The sequence below is a fragment of the Macrobrachium rosenbergii genome, chromosome 12, assembly GCF_040412425.1.
Source record: "Macrobrachium rosenbergii isolate ZJJX-2024 chromosome 12, ASM4041242v1, whole genome shotgun sequence".
NCBI lineage: Eukaryota > Metazoa > Arthropoda > Malacostraca > Decapoda > Palaemonidae > Macrobrachium > Macrobrachium rosenbergii.
The window spans coordinates 21084507-21100500 of record NC_089752.1 but is presented as its reverse complement, the minus strand read 5'-3'; the positions used below and the strand labels follow the sequence as shown (position 1 = coordinate 21100500).

The window sequence follows — 15994 nt, the reverse complement described above, 5'->3', positions numbered from 1 at the left end:
TATAGCTGAATGTATAACAACTTGCATTTCATCAATGGCACCTCAAAGATGGGAAGCATTCTAAAAGTACAAAAAATCTATTACAGATTACATATTGTGTAAATAGTTTTAACTTCTAAAATCACAATTTCGGCTAAAGACACACGCGCGCACACACACAGATATACATACATATATATATATATATATATATATATATATATATATATATATATATATTTGTGTGTGTATATATATATAATATATATATGTATATATGTACGTGTGTATGTATGTATGTATGTATGTATGTGTATATATATATATACAGTATATATATACATATATGTGTGTGTATGTGTGCGTGTATATCGTTTACAGACAAAAAATTCACTATTTCCACCGTTGTGAATATACTTAGATTAAAATAAGGAAACTCTTTCTTTAGCGTCATGGTTGATTTATTGTGTGTGTTGTGTCCTTCATTCTTATTCAAAATTGTATTAAGAGTGGCTACAGTAAAATGCCCCAGGCTTTAATCTTTATTTTTAAACAGGGTCTAAATGAGTCACAGATATCTTGGATTCTGATGTAATGTTCTTACTCTTTGCCTTCTGATGCTCTTCCTTTCTAGTTTGCTTTCCTATTAAATAACATCAATCGCTGATCTTTCATGTCAGAAACACAATTACACGAGAATCATTACAGGCTTAATAAGATTATTGCGTACAGCTTTGTAGCCTTGCTTAGAAGGCTCATTTTCCTGCAAATACTTCCTGGTTATAGCTTTACTTATTGACCTCTCGATGGGATGTGGACACGTAGTATTTATTAATTAATATGTATTGCTGTTTTTTTTTTTATAAAAATTATAATTAGCAGTTCAGTGCAGCTAACGGTGTGCGTCTATGGTCTTTATCATTATTGCTTTTGATTTTCTGTTAATCATAATGCATGCTTTATTTTTATTATTTTTATGGCTTTAGTAAGTCGCCTAGTCAGCAGCTGGTGAACAACATTATTGCAACTAACATGATTCCTACTCTAATCCTAAGCTCCAATCATCCTGTATATATTTGTTTTATTTTAAGTCATTACTGGCTTTTGCAGAGTTTTATTTCTTTTCGTTAGCGTCTCCTTACTCTCTTTCTTTCCCTGTTTAGTTAATATCTTGATTACGTTTAATAATCTTTTAACTATATACTGTTTGTTTCGTTCCATTTGTTATTTGTATGCAAAAGAAATTCATTCATTTTTTCTTGGTTTTACAGTGCTTATATATATATATATATATATATATATATATATATATATATATATATATATATATATATATATATATATATATATATATATATATGTGTGTGTGTGTGTGTGTGTGTGTATAAAAAGAGCTATGCACTGTATATACAAAACCTAATTTCATTAAGTAAGCTCTCGGCCGTAACTCAATGTGTTGGCACTTCAAATTAGCGGGATTCAGAGCACGTCTTTGTCCCTGGCATCCTTACTTACTTTCACCCTTCAGTGCCAACTTAGAGAGAGGAAAAGATGGGAGGGGGAGGTAGGTTAGTTTAGTGTTTAGGGCAAATGTTGTAGAGGTGGGTAGTTACGAAGGCAGCCGCTAGTCAGCGCTGGGTGTCACAAAATCAGAGAGACTCGGGACTCCGAAGTTCTCCGGGTGATCAGTGTGGGTTGCCACTTCGTCGAATAGGGAGCTTTGATAGTGGTCTTTCTGGAGTGCGTGCATGCCGCACGCTGACGTGAACTATTACATTGTTTTTTAGATTATTTTCCCCGAGTGATTTCTAAATTTGAATCGGCATGGATCACCGGACAGGTTCTTTTGGATACGTAGGGATGCTGTTATTTAGTCTCTTCGCTGTTCTGCCAGGTAAGTTAATTGGTTTGCGTATATCTTAATTAAGTCACTAATCTTATTTCTTATTACCTTGGTTATCAGTCAACAGTAATTAGGTATTTTCTTTCCTGCCTGTGATCTTTCTTCAGGACATCTCTGGTATTTTAATTAGTTGTGTTTTAGGTGTAATATAGTGGATAAATTGAAAATGTTCTGAAGAATGCCTCATTTCCCTTTGCGACGGAAGCAATTTATCTAGCAAATATGTCACACTGACAGCTCATTATACTGATTTTATAATTAAAATTAAATAAGGACCGCAAATGTATTCATATGTAAGTGTTGTCACTGCCTTTCAGCCCCACTTTCTAGAGTATGGTCAATAAAGAGTTGGCTCAGTAAGAGGGACTAGACACCACGATGTCAAGATTTTTGTTGTTTAGGTCTTAAATGCATATTCTACACTCTATGGGAGTTGCATGACAATTTCAGTGACCGCCAACAATAATAATGTTTGTCTTGGTCATCATACGAACGTTATTTTGTTTTGGTGTATTGAACCATAACGATCCTCGCCCGGGTCCCCCCCGAAAAATGATGTTCCTTGACGTATCATTCGCAACCGGTATGAAAAAATTTAACGGTGTATCAGAACGATTTGGCTCTGCGTAACACCGATAAAGGGATTACGAATCCCAAAAATGCGATTCACGATCCCACAGATATCGGGATTCTTTGGAGGGCTTCTTGCAGATACACAAACGAACTTATGTTTTCTATCCGCCCCCCCTTCTTCCTGTTTCTGAGCTTAGTGAGTAAACCTACGTCATCTTCATCTGTCAGCAGCTTCAAGTTCAGGACAGATCGAGTTTTGGGAAATAAGTGGCCACACGAAAATTGCAAGAATGCACAGCATAATGATTTCCTTTTAGTCCCCTTGTCTATAAAATAAACAGATAAAAGCTGCCGTAACGTGATGCTCTCTTATTGTGTGTGTGTGTGTGTGTGTGTGTGTGTGTGTGTGTGTGTGTGTGAGAGAGAGAGAGAGAGAGAGAGAGAGAGAGAGAGAGAGAGAGAGAGAGAGAGAGAGAGCTCAGTCTGCTGTCTTACTGATTATTACACATGCACTTAAACCTGTTCGAGAGACAGAGAACATTCTGCCGTCTTGCGGACTATTACGTACGTATCTAATCCTGCTCTCTCTCTCTCTCTCTCTCTCTCTCTCTCTCTCTCTCTCTCTCTCCTTCACGGAGTCCTGCCACCACTATGAGAAAGACAGCTACACACTCACTATTATGATGCGCTCTTAGCGGGTCCCCTGTATCGACCACCTCTGAATCATAATACGACTTCATAAAGCCTACTTTTGTCCATTAAGTATATGCGAAACAATGGGACAGGTCTTAACTTCTTCTGACCCGGGATCTATAGCCTTATTCTAACGTACGACGGGCGAGGGGATCGACCTTAAGGAGAGAGAGAGAGAGAGAGAGAGAGAGAGAGAGAGAGAGAGAGAGAGAGAGTCGGCAGTTCATTTCACTCATCTGAAAGCCGTGTTTATGAGTACTTGAGATCATTTCTCTTTCTCTTGGTTCGCTCGCCTTCGGTTTTTTTTTTATCCTATTTCCGAGGAAACAACTTTTCTTAAATTTCTTCTGATAGCGAAGAGATAAGAAAGTTTAGTACAAAATGAATTGTATTACGTCGCGAGTGTTCCTGCTTTTCGTTAAGAAATGAGTGAAATTGCTCTAGAATTATTGCTTCTGCATGTCTTCATAATCAATATGCAAACAGTAACCAATGGATGCAATTATGCAAATAACTGGACGTTAATGAGAGCAATGAAGTCCTGCAAATTACATGAATTTAAAGAACATATGCGTATGTATCCAACTACACAGACCTGTATGCATGAGAGAGAGAGAGAGAGAGAGAGAGAGAGAGAGAGAGAGAGAGAGACTTACTGTATGCACTATCGGGAGGACATTCTTACGAAAACAAGGATACATACATACATACGCACAAACACACGTACGCATTCACAGACACACACACACACACACACACACACACACACATATATATATATATATATATATATATATATATATATATATATATATATATATATATAAATGAGACGAGATGAATTCTTTTGAAACGAGTGCTACGTACCCTTAAAATGCACCCTGGACTATGTTACCTTCATTCCGAAACTAAGCACAAAGCCAAATGACAAGAAGTGAGTGCTTGTCTCAAGTAGTTCATTCTACTGTCCTTCTGCCAAGATGCTCATATCCGGGCTTATATCAAAGTGTATGTTAATTTCCATTTCCAGATGTATACAGTATATATATATATATATATATATATATATATATATATATATATATATATATATATATATATATATAAATAGATGTATGTATGTTTGTATGTATGTTCCAGCATAACTCTGAAACACATTGAGCAATTTCAACCAAACTTGGTATACATATGCCTTACTATCTGGAAAAGAATACTGTGGTGGTAAGACATCACTAGCACCAAAGGGCACCAGAGGAGGTGGGGGTAGGAAGGATTTTCCTGAAACGGGGCTGGTTCTGCTTGTAGACTAAGTAACTAAATAAACCCTACGAATTTATCATACCTCATATCTGTATACATATGACTTACTATCTGGAAAAGAATACTGTGGGGGTAACACATCACTGGCACCAAAGGGGGAGGGGGTGGGAAGGGAGTGACATGTGAGATGAATGGCGACACTCTCGATGCCCTTTAAGTCCAAGTTCAGCTCCGATAGGTTAGGGAAGGTGGTGAGAAAGGGTAAAAAATAAAATGTAAAAAATGGAAGATATTAGTGTTTAATCTGTAGTTTTCGAGGTCGCTGAGATGAACAGTAACAATCCCGATGCCACGACAGGAATGGCGGGTGAGAAGGGGTTAAATATAAAATGTCAAAAATGCTGGGCAATGTAACTGAAACAACTATCTTAACGAGAGAGAGAGAGAGAGAGAGAGAGAGAGAGAGAGAGAGAGAGAGAGAGAGAGAGAGTTTATTGATTGTTATTCAGTTTTACCGGCAGCACCAGGTTGGTTAGCTAGTATATATATATATATATATATATATATATATATATATATATATATATATATATATATATATATATATATATATATATATATATATATATATATATATATACATATACATATATATATATATATATATATATATATATATATATATATATATATATATATATATATATACATTATATATATACATATATATATATATATATATATATATATATATATATATATATATATATATATATATATATATATACATATACATATATATATATATATATATATATATATATATATATATATATATATATATATATATATGTGTGTGTGTGTGTGTGTGTGTGTGGCCTTCAGTCGTCTCCCTAGAAAAAAACAAAGCAACGGTCACTGCCACTTTTATTCTTCAACAGCTGAATCATGGATGAATACCCCTTGCAGAAATTTACAGTGTCAGTCACTTTATGCACCTACACAGAATGTTCATCAGCAGCACGCCCAACAACTTGACACCTTACATAAAACCTGTGCCGTTCACCTTTAGGTTATACGCTCTCTTGCTTCCCAGGTGCTGAAGCGCTTCCTTTCTATTATCTCTTATACAAATCATCTGTCAGGTCCTTTATAGATCTCTAACACATTCAAATCGTAGACCCTTCTTCATCAAAGTATCAACTTCCATTCCTTCTACATGACCAAACCACCTCAGAACACTGTGACCCATCCTTCTATAGGTGTAAACCCTTCAGCCTATCCCTCTGCATCTCTCCATGTTTCTCACTTTTCTAATTATTTGATGGTACACTTGCCATGCAAACAGTTGCTCTCTAAATTCTTGCACCTTTTTCGTTTTTATCAGCATTCATCATCGACACTTTTCTTTCATAAAGGAGCATTGGCTCAAGAAGTCCTTGAGCTATAACTGCTAGGCTTCCCTAGACACTCCTAGATTCCTCGAATCTCTTGTCCACAACCTGACACTTAACATAGTCATTGACTTGCTTCTTCTCTCATCCTATCATCAATCGAAATATTTACTCCATGAAACCTATACACATTTATTGCTTCTTTTCTTTCACCATATGTATTAATATTCATTACCTCATCAACATGGTTTCCATTTAGCGCCACAACCTTTTTCTTGCTTACACTTACTCTCAACTTTCTCTTATTGTAAGCACTTCCATAAACACTATCCTAAATCTCATTGGTTGCTCTTCATTATCCCAAATCAGAACTGATCATCTACAAACATCAGTTATTCCACATTCACTATTCAAAAACCCTGTTCGTTACTCTGACTTCTAGCTAGAAAGATTAATAGCTATTAAGGCATAAAACACTCTTGAATCAGCTCTACTTTGGCACCAAGCCAGATACTCTTCCACCTACACACATTATACTAGACCCTTACAGCAATAGTCATTCACAGACTTACACGGAAGGCTCATCAGCAGCACATCAGTCCGTTCTACTCTGTGCAATTTATACTTCCTGGGTGTCAAGGATCTACATTTCTCTCACCTCCTCTACTTAAGCACATTCTATGTCTTCCTCTATACTTCCCATCTAACTACTCCACCGTATTTGCTCTTCTCACCAATCTATCATCCCTAATTCTTTCCAAATGACTAAACTATCTCAAAGCACTCTGATCCATCCTTTCACTTATGGTAGCCTTGTTACCTCTTCTTTGTATCCACAAGTGTTTCCCCTCTTCAGTTCATTCATCACTTATATTACACGAACAGTTCATTTCAGCACTTTCAACGCTTTTCTTTAATTAAAATGTAATACTCAAGCTTTACTTCCAAAAAAAAAGAGAGCTGTCTCAACAATCCCTTCATACATTCCAACTTTGGCTTTCATAGACAAGCCAATTACCTTTCAAATTCTTTACACCCAAGCTTCTTGCTTCAGCTATTCGACAGCTTATGCCTTCTCATTTTAACATCACCTATTACTTTTACCCATAAGATATCATGAAACATTAACTTATCCCATTCTCTACCATTCATACTCACTTTGCAGTGTTGAAGATAACACATTTTGTTGAGACGGAACAGTGCTACATTTTCCAGTAACAGTGGTCTTTCATTCCTTTGTACAGCCTATGCTTATGCCCTTAAGCTTAAAATAAGATGTAGAGGTTTAAAATTCACTAATTAGCAGGACAAACAAGGTAAAGGGCACTGTACTTGTGTACAATGTACTCGAGGCCAAACAAATACATATGATCAATGCTCAAACTCCTCTCCACCCAAATGAGACCTGGGGAAACTATGCAAGAGCTACTGACAACTCAGAATGTAAGCCTAAGAGACCCCATAAATTCGACATCCCTAGTCCATATTGACTGAAAGGACATTTACCAGTGAAAACATCTAAAACTTGAGTGGGTATTGAACTTGGAACCAATGCACCAGAAATTCACTAGCCCTACCAGTGATCGATTACAACCCTAACTAAAGTTCCATGCACTTGTGCTTGACCGAGTTACATAATTTGTTTTGTAGTTACATTTAATTTGTCTGTTAATTCATCCATTATCTTTGTCTCATTTTTTAATATGCACAGTTTAGTGGGAGAAAATATGCTTTGTAAGTTAATGAATTTTTAATCTAGATATTTCAGATGGGGAGCCAGCATTCTCTGTCTGCTCTAGGAAACACAACAGAATGGGAACCCAAAAGTTAGTGTCAGTAACCTCTGAACTGTTTACTGTAATTTTTCATAAACCTTTCTGTCCCAGTTCTATCTGGTGATGATGAAGTTTGTCCCCGTTTCATTCATGAGTATTCTAGGGCTTGGATTACTTTAAATTTGCTTTAGGAGATCATTTTATCTACACTACTCTTGCCACCGAAAAGAAAGTTTTCTTTTTTTTTATTGAATTAGGTGTTCTTTTTTATATGATGTAAATTTCCTTACTCATATGATATTTAGAGTAAATACTGGCTTTTTGGGGTTAACCCTTAATCCATTATCTTTCCTTCTATTTTACCTTCCCTATTAATACTTCTTGTCATATTTTGCGGGCTATAGCTAAATAAGAGTAGTTAGTGGTCAGCCTTTATTGTTCTGAAACTATCAAAAGAATTTTGTCCATTGTTACCCGAGTAATTTAAAGAGATTGTTTGTGTTTACTGATTTCTTGTTGCTGTAGCATCGACACTGTTTTTAGCGCGTTAATGCTCCAAAAGAAAATACATTACGCCAAAACAAGGGCTAGCAGATCTTGGTTCCCATGCCTGTGGCATCTAGCCCAGTATTTGTAAGCCTTTAGATCTGGGAGTAATAAATTGTCTCTTCGAATTTATGGATCCTTGATACCTTTGTTCGTTGTGCAGGAATGACAAAAGGTGGATTTATGTTTGACGCTGTGGAAACAAAGAATGTATTAGTGCTGATTAGCGGTCAACTTGCCAAATGTTTCTGGAAAGTTTCCAGTGACCCATACTGAGTGTTAATTTTTATGCAGCGAAACAAGGTCACCAGAATAAAAACTCAATTACATTGATATCTTTTTCAACAAAAGTGGTGTGGCTCTATAGTTATCTTAGTGGTATTGCATAACTTCATTTTATTACTCATGAAAGAACCATGAAATTTCAGCTATAAAGCCACGCACTGGAGCACCTTCGGCCATTCAGGACTAAAAATAGTGGAAAGAATGAGTGCTGCGGTTGGACAGCAAGATAGCGAGATTAAGAAAATCTTGGTTAGTATTATTGCAACAATTTCTGAAATTCAACGGAATGCAACTTTCAGTATGCAGGATTTAAGTGAGTTAATTTTCATTATTTACTACATTTATAGTATGTTCGGTGACATGTTGCCATGAATCTAGTTCCTCGTCATTTCTGGCACGTGAAATAAAATGTCACATGTTTTACTAAGCTGAACATTGTGGCCAGCATTAAGATACAGAATTAGAAATACTGACGTGTCTGATAACTTAGCCTGTTTCCTCTGTTCTTTGTAATTTTCAGTTAATCATAATAACGCATTTTAATAACAGTAGCTAGTTATTATCTAACTTTGCTCATTTCAGGATAGTAAAACTAGAATGAAACATAAGGCTTTCCATCGATATCCTATTTTTTGAAAGTCATACATCAGCACTCGTCCATTTTCGACAAAAAGCAAAATTACCAAGATTTTGATACATCCCACTGGTCTGTTCATATATATATATATATATATATATATATATATATATATATATATATATATATATATATATATATATATATATATATATATATACACACACACACACACATACATATATATATATATATATATATATATATATATATATATATATATATATATATATATATATATACACACACACACACACACATATACATATATATATATATATATATATATATATATATATATATATATATATATATATATATATATATATATATATATATATATATATATATATATATATATATATATATATATATATATATATATATATATATATATATATATATATATATAAAACACCTTCATCTGTCAGTGTTATGAGGTAACATTAGCTTGCAACTCACAAGCCAAAATGTTTAACAGTAACGTGCGCGTTTGTGTTTTATCTCCGGGCAGCGTCAGGATTTTCGATATCTACCTCTTGAATTGCTCTCGAGAATTAGCTGACTGCTTAAACAAGTGGCCCGCGTCAGGTTCATGTTCCAGCTGTCCGTTTGAAGTGTCCATTTTAAATAGTACATCCTCGATTTTCCTGGCACACGTGACCTTGATTAGTTTTCAGCCGAATTTACCAGTAATTCAAATGCGAAACATTTTGGATATCATTCTTTTTTTTTTTTGTCTGTCTTGTTTCTTTATATGCTCGCTAGCAAACAGCTATCGAGATATTTTCATTTTCACAAAATTGCATTCCATACGTTTACAAAAAAAAAAAAATGTTACCTTGCATTTTGTGTGCTTGATCAAAGAAAACTTCAGTCTCGAGTAACATTCTCTCCCGCCTGTAGATCTTGATTATAATTTGGTTAAGGAACAAAAGGATTAACCAACGTATTCTGCGTCTGCGAGCACATGCACACTTTAATTTAAAATGAAGTAAGTTTGGTAACGTGAGGCTCATAAGTGGAATTTTAGTATAATGAGCCTTCACAGCGCTAAAAGGGTTCTGAGGAAACTACGGACCCGGAAGCGGAAAACTCATTTGTTTAAATTTCATTAAATGTACAAATTGTCATTTTACCGTTATTTACTTGGCATTCTCTTGGTAGTTGCCTGTGATGAAACAGACAAAATTCAACACGGGCATTTTTTTTATATCAAAGATAAAAAATGAATTCACATCCCACCACAGGACATCGCTGTACGTGATATTATTTACGTGGTTTCCTACGAGACTTGGAGATTCTGTTTATGAATAGCGTTTATGTCATTTCATCACTCTCACCTCTTCATTTCTATATTCCAGTTTATACTTTTTTTTCCCACATGGAGTAATAAGTAGTCAGATAAATCATAGTACGAAACAAATGTCGCCGTTCTGCTTAATTTCTATGCGTTAAAATAAAATTTTCCTAGTGTTAGGTTGTGTAGTTATTGCACAGAAGAAATAGATAGCCATTAAAACCACGTGAAATTAGTAATTTCACGCCAACCAATATTAGAATTAATGATAGTCAAAACAGGACTCGACACACACTGTAAAGTTTGCTTTTGGAGGAATGGATTACCACTTGACTCAATATCATCAACTGCCAACAACTGGTAAACAAGTAAAAAATGCGTCGAAGTTTCTTCGCACAATGGAGTTTTCTGAACAGCGTATAATGCTGTATGAAACTCTCAGCCACTGCCCGTGAAACTCTCAGCCGCGGCCCACGAAACTTTCAGCCACGGCCCGGTAGTGGCCTGTCTTTTTGGCACCTATAGGGGTGCCAGAAGCACGATCATAGCTAACTTTAATCTTAAATAAGATAAAAACTCCTGAGGCTAGAGGGCTGCAATTAGGTATGTTTGATGATTGGAGGGTGGGTGGTCAACATACCAATTTGCAGCCCTATAGCCTCAGTAGTTTTTAAGCTCTGAGGGCGGACAGAAAAAAAGCGGGCGGGCAGACAAATAGCCACCTCAATAGTTTTCTTTTACCGAAAACTAAAAACTGCAGGTAATGTAGGTCGACCTTCAAACTCATTCTCATAGCACTGTTCGAATGAATATCCACGTCCGCTGAAAAAAGACTGAAATAGTTTAACCTTCAACAACTCCGCCACTCAAACGAGAACAAAAAATGTACCCTGTCACCTACACTGCGTAATAAGAAAAAATGTACAATATCTACCCTCACCCATGTGAGTAAACTATGTGGAGTATTTCATAAAGAGGAGAATGAAAAATTTGGGAATAAAACACAGAAAAGTCGGAGGATAACTCTCCCGAATGACCTTACAGACAAAACTGTTAAGCATCGGTAAATAAATATTGCCAAAATAACTTGCTGCCGAATTTTCGACATAAAAACCAGCCGAAATGCTTAGTAATAACAAGATAGAGAACGTATACGAGAAGTTATGAGGGCAATGTGGTCATTACAATCACATTCTTATACGTATATGTTTATATGAACAAAATTACACACACACACTGATGACCGGGAGGTAAAACGTTTCCTGAGTTCCCTCTACCCTTTATCCCTTCTAAGGGGAGAGAGCTAAACAAGCTTCCACTGATTAAAGTACCTATGTCTAAAAAAGAGAATGATGACAATAAAAGGAAGAGTAATTTACCTGTCTTCAATAAAGCCATAAAGATGAACAACAAAATTGCATTCTAGCACGTATGCACATGTGTAAAAACACCTGATAAGAAATGTTATGAGTACCAACATCCAAGAAACTTCAAGAAAGACTATTCCACAATTTTTCAACAGAAGAAATAAAAGATATCTACTACTGAAAGTGACACCATGATACCTCAACCGGATATGGTTAATGGCGCTCGGTCAAAATAAGCCTGCAGTATTTCAAAGGGCTCAAATTCTAAGGGCGGGAGCAGACCTTTATTGAGTTATATCTTATGAAAGAAGGCACAACACGGCATCTTCCGACGGCGGGGTAAATCATTATTACTGATGGTAAGAAAATGGAAGCCACCATCACCAGTAATTTTGAATAGGGGAATAAGGTAACGAGAGATGCCTACATTCAAATGGGTGTGCAAGGTTCGAGCAGTGATTTCTGAATCATGAGAATGTTTCCCCGCAGGTTTAAGAAGTCTTATGGCCAATATCAGATTTTCTGGCAGCTTAGGTGTGTCTAAGTGCTACTGAAGGTATCATGATATCCTACTGTATAAGTTAAGTAACAAAGCCGTAGCATCGCTGGAATGTTTAACAATCTCCAAAGATTCCAGTACTTACTGAACCGATCTCAATCTAGATTAAGGTTAGCAAATGACCTCAACAAAAGTTGCACCGCATGTATTTTCTGCCTTACTTTCAAAGGCAACATTCATGTCATTAGGAAGGAATAAAAACAGATAGGTCTCAAAACACTACCCTGTGTAACACTATGCTTAATATGCAAACGTTCATGAAAAACACCAACAATTACTGTATGGCTGTGGCTACATGAAAAATGGACTGAAAGATAATACGTATCCACCAACACCCAGGTTAAATAGTTGCATTGCATGCATTTTCTGTCTTACTTTCTTTTATCACTAACAACATCAAGCTACTCTATAGACAAGTTAAAAAAAAAAAGTATTGATTATACCCAACTGTAAATGCGTATGAGACATAATTAATGTTAGATCTCGAAAGCCAACACCAATTATTTCCGTAAAGCCTACTATGTGTCACGAATAAGTAGGTGTCTGTGTTCAAGGCACTGAACAATGGGTATCAAAATTTCTGCAGCTACAAAGACAGTTGAAGAACAGTTTATTCTGGGACTGGAACAAGTACAGTATTGCAAAATTTCTGTACCTCAGTGGTTACCAACTACACCTCAGCTTCAAGAAAACGCCGTATGTGTATGGGGAAAGAATTTAGTCCTATTTCTCGTTAAATGCTTCGCATCTTTGTTTACCCAAAAAAGTAAATTAATTAACTGATAATCAGTCGATTGTAGTAGGCTGCAGTAAGGGTAGAGAGGACTTGCAGAAAGCTGCAAAGTTAAGCTATCACTCTCTAAAGCCACCCCTTCAAAGGGAACAGGCATGACGTTGAAAAAAGAAAAATATATGAGTTTTAGGTAGCTGACTGAAATAATTGTATTTTGCTTTAAATGTTACAGTTATCAGATTTATTTTAAAAAGGAGAGAACAAAGTAAAGTATTGGGATAGGACTCTGGGGAAGGATTAACAAGAAAGAAACCTAAGAGTTGTGGAGATTGATAGAATGGCGCTGCCAATGAGAATCTCAGGAGGTGGTTTTGTTAAACCGGTTTCCTTATGTGTAAAGGGAACGTGCCCTTTCAGATTCAAAGAAAATTAAACTACAAACATGTAAAAGCTATTTCTGATACTAATTCACAAATATACAAATATATACAGTATATATATATATATATATATATATATATATATATATATATATATATATATATATATATGTGTGTGTGTGTGTGTGTGTGTGTGTGTGTGTGTATGTGTGTGTATTGTACCAAGTTTAATCCGATTTAAAGGCAAATACCTGAAATTAAAGAGTAAACTTAAATTCTTTTATCAACACATGAAACTACTTGCAAGTTGTGAAAACATTATTAAGGGGTAATGTACCTTCAAAAAGTACTATGTAAGTATATTGTATCTGCACCGTACTTTGATGGAATACACTATGGTAGTCTGCATTTCCTTACCTGTTATGGTTAAATGTTACTTAAATAAAAAAAGTATCGTAGACTCTAAATCTACAACTTAAAAAAAAATTATCACTATCATTTATGTTCCGAAAAAATATATATTTCAGTGGCTAAATGTGGCCCAGGTATAGTGAATAGATATTCGGCTTTTTGCAAAAGAGAATCTAAAATCACTGGGGTCTAAATGAATTGTGAGTATGCATAAGGTAATACCATTAGATGAAACACGATAAATGAGCCATAATGTAAGAAAAGAAGGCGTTAGGTAATAGGTACACTAAGCCACCGTGACTCAGATACAACAAAGTTAATCACGCTCGAGGCTGAACTGATTACATACTTTAAGTGTTTTAAGTACGAACAAAGTGCACGGTGAACTTTAACAGATCACAGGAAGACGGCGGTATTAGATTATACATTCTGAGTACAAGTTTATCCGAAAAAGAATTTAGTTATCAAATTCATTCAATTGCATAAAGGGTCAAATGAGAAAGTATATATCTTTACAACATCACACACACACACGTATATATATGTATATATATATAATATATATATATATATATATATATATATATATATATATATATATATATATATATATATATATATATATCTCGGAAATAACTTACAACTCAGGGAATTATAATTTGTGTTTCATCACAGTGGGATTCAACCCGCTACCTTGTTTAGAAACAACGATGTACATTGACTTTTACCACTGAGCCATCAGGAGATGGCTAAGTGGTCAAAAGTCATTGTGCATTATAATGTGTGTGTATGTATGTATGTGTATATGTATGTGTATATATATATATATATATATATATATATATATATATATATATATATATATATATATATATATATATATATATATAACACGCACACACACACGCGCGCGCCTGTGTGCTCTAGCACATGTAACATATATACAAATATCTTTTAGCTAGGGCAGAAAATATCGCCCAGAGATCTTCGTTACAGAACAAAAGTACCTCAATGAGTAAAGAGCAGACATCCATCCAGGACGTCCGACGTAATCATCAGGGACAGGAAATGACCTAACAAAGCTCAGTTACACTGCAATCTTGAGCCGCAAAGAGGAGGGGCAGGTTCACTCACTATATACAAAAGGACTTTTCCATTCTCACCAATTCGTCCCGCGGGACGCAGCTCTGAACAATCTCCGAGTCGCCGAATTTCTTCGGGTTTTCTTGCAGAAAGTTTTATCTTGTTAATTCCCACTCTCGGAAATCAAGGAATGCTCTGGGGTCTATCTAAGTAATTAGTTTCTCCAATTCTTTCACATTGCCTATATTTACGTTATTGCCCAGTTCCTTACTTGAGTGCAAAAATTAAATAGCATGGTGATGAAGCCATTTAGGTGGCTGTACATTTTCAGTTCCGTTGTTCTAATCATACACGCACATTATATATATTTATATATATATATATATATATATATATATATATATATATATATATATATATATATATATATATATATATATATATATATATATATTTATTTATATATATATATATATATATATATATATATATATATATATATATATATATATATATATATATATATATATATATACATGTATATAATAAGCATCAAGTAATGACAGTCAATGAGCAGATAAAATGTGATAAACGATTTCCCTTCGCTTCTTGATCATAATATCCCTGAAACTTTCATCTCTTGCCTTTTCTTTAATAATTCTGACTTGGCTGCTGTATGGGCTTCAGATATGAAAAAGCAGGTGATATCTCATTTTTTCCCGCAGCCTAAATGCCCCTTCAAAAACACCTTGATATATATTGTTGTTTATCATCAGTAGTACGGAGTTCATCAAACTTCCATCTATATGGACATAATTCATTTTAGAAATATAAATAGTGTATGCAGTTAATCTAGTATACAGCCATGTGGCCAGAGAAGTGGCAAACCCCTGTACATTGAATTAAGTCAAAAACTAATTCATGAAAACACGCAATTTTCAGTATTTTCACCTTACTCATTAAAAAAACTAAAGGATTACAGTTCAGATCACAATAAATGCCGAGCTACGCATTTGCACTGACTTTCTTCTTATATTCCTGATCGAAAATGGACATGTAAACGTGATAACATTTCTTCAAATTCAACGACAGTACTTCACAGTTCTAGGGCTCTTT

General features: G+C 35.0%; 1 pseudogene; it reads left to right on the top strand.

Moving 5' to 3' along the window:
* The first annotated feature begins 1670 nt into the window (after window positions 1-1670).
* LOC136844438 (uncharacterized) overlaps window positions 1671-15994 on the top strand; it is a 112075-nt pseudogene continuing 97751 nt past the window's right edge.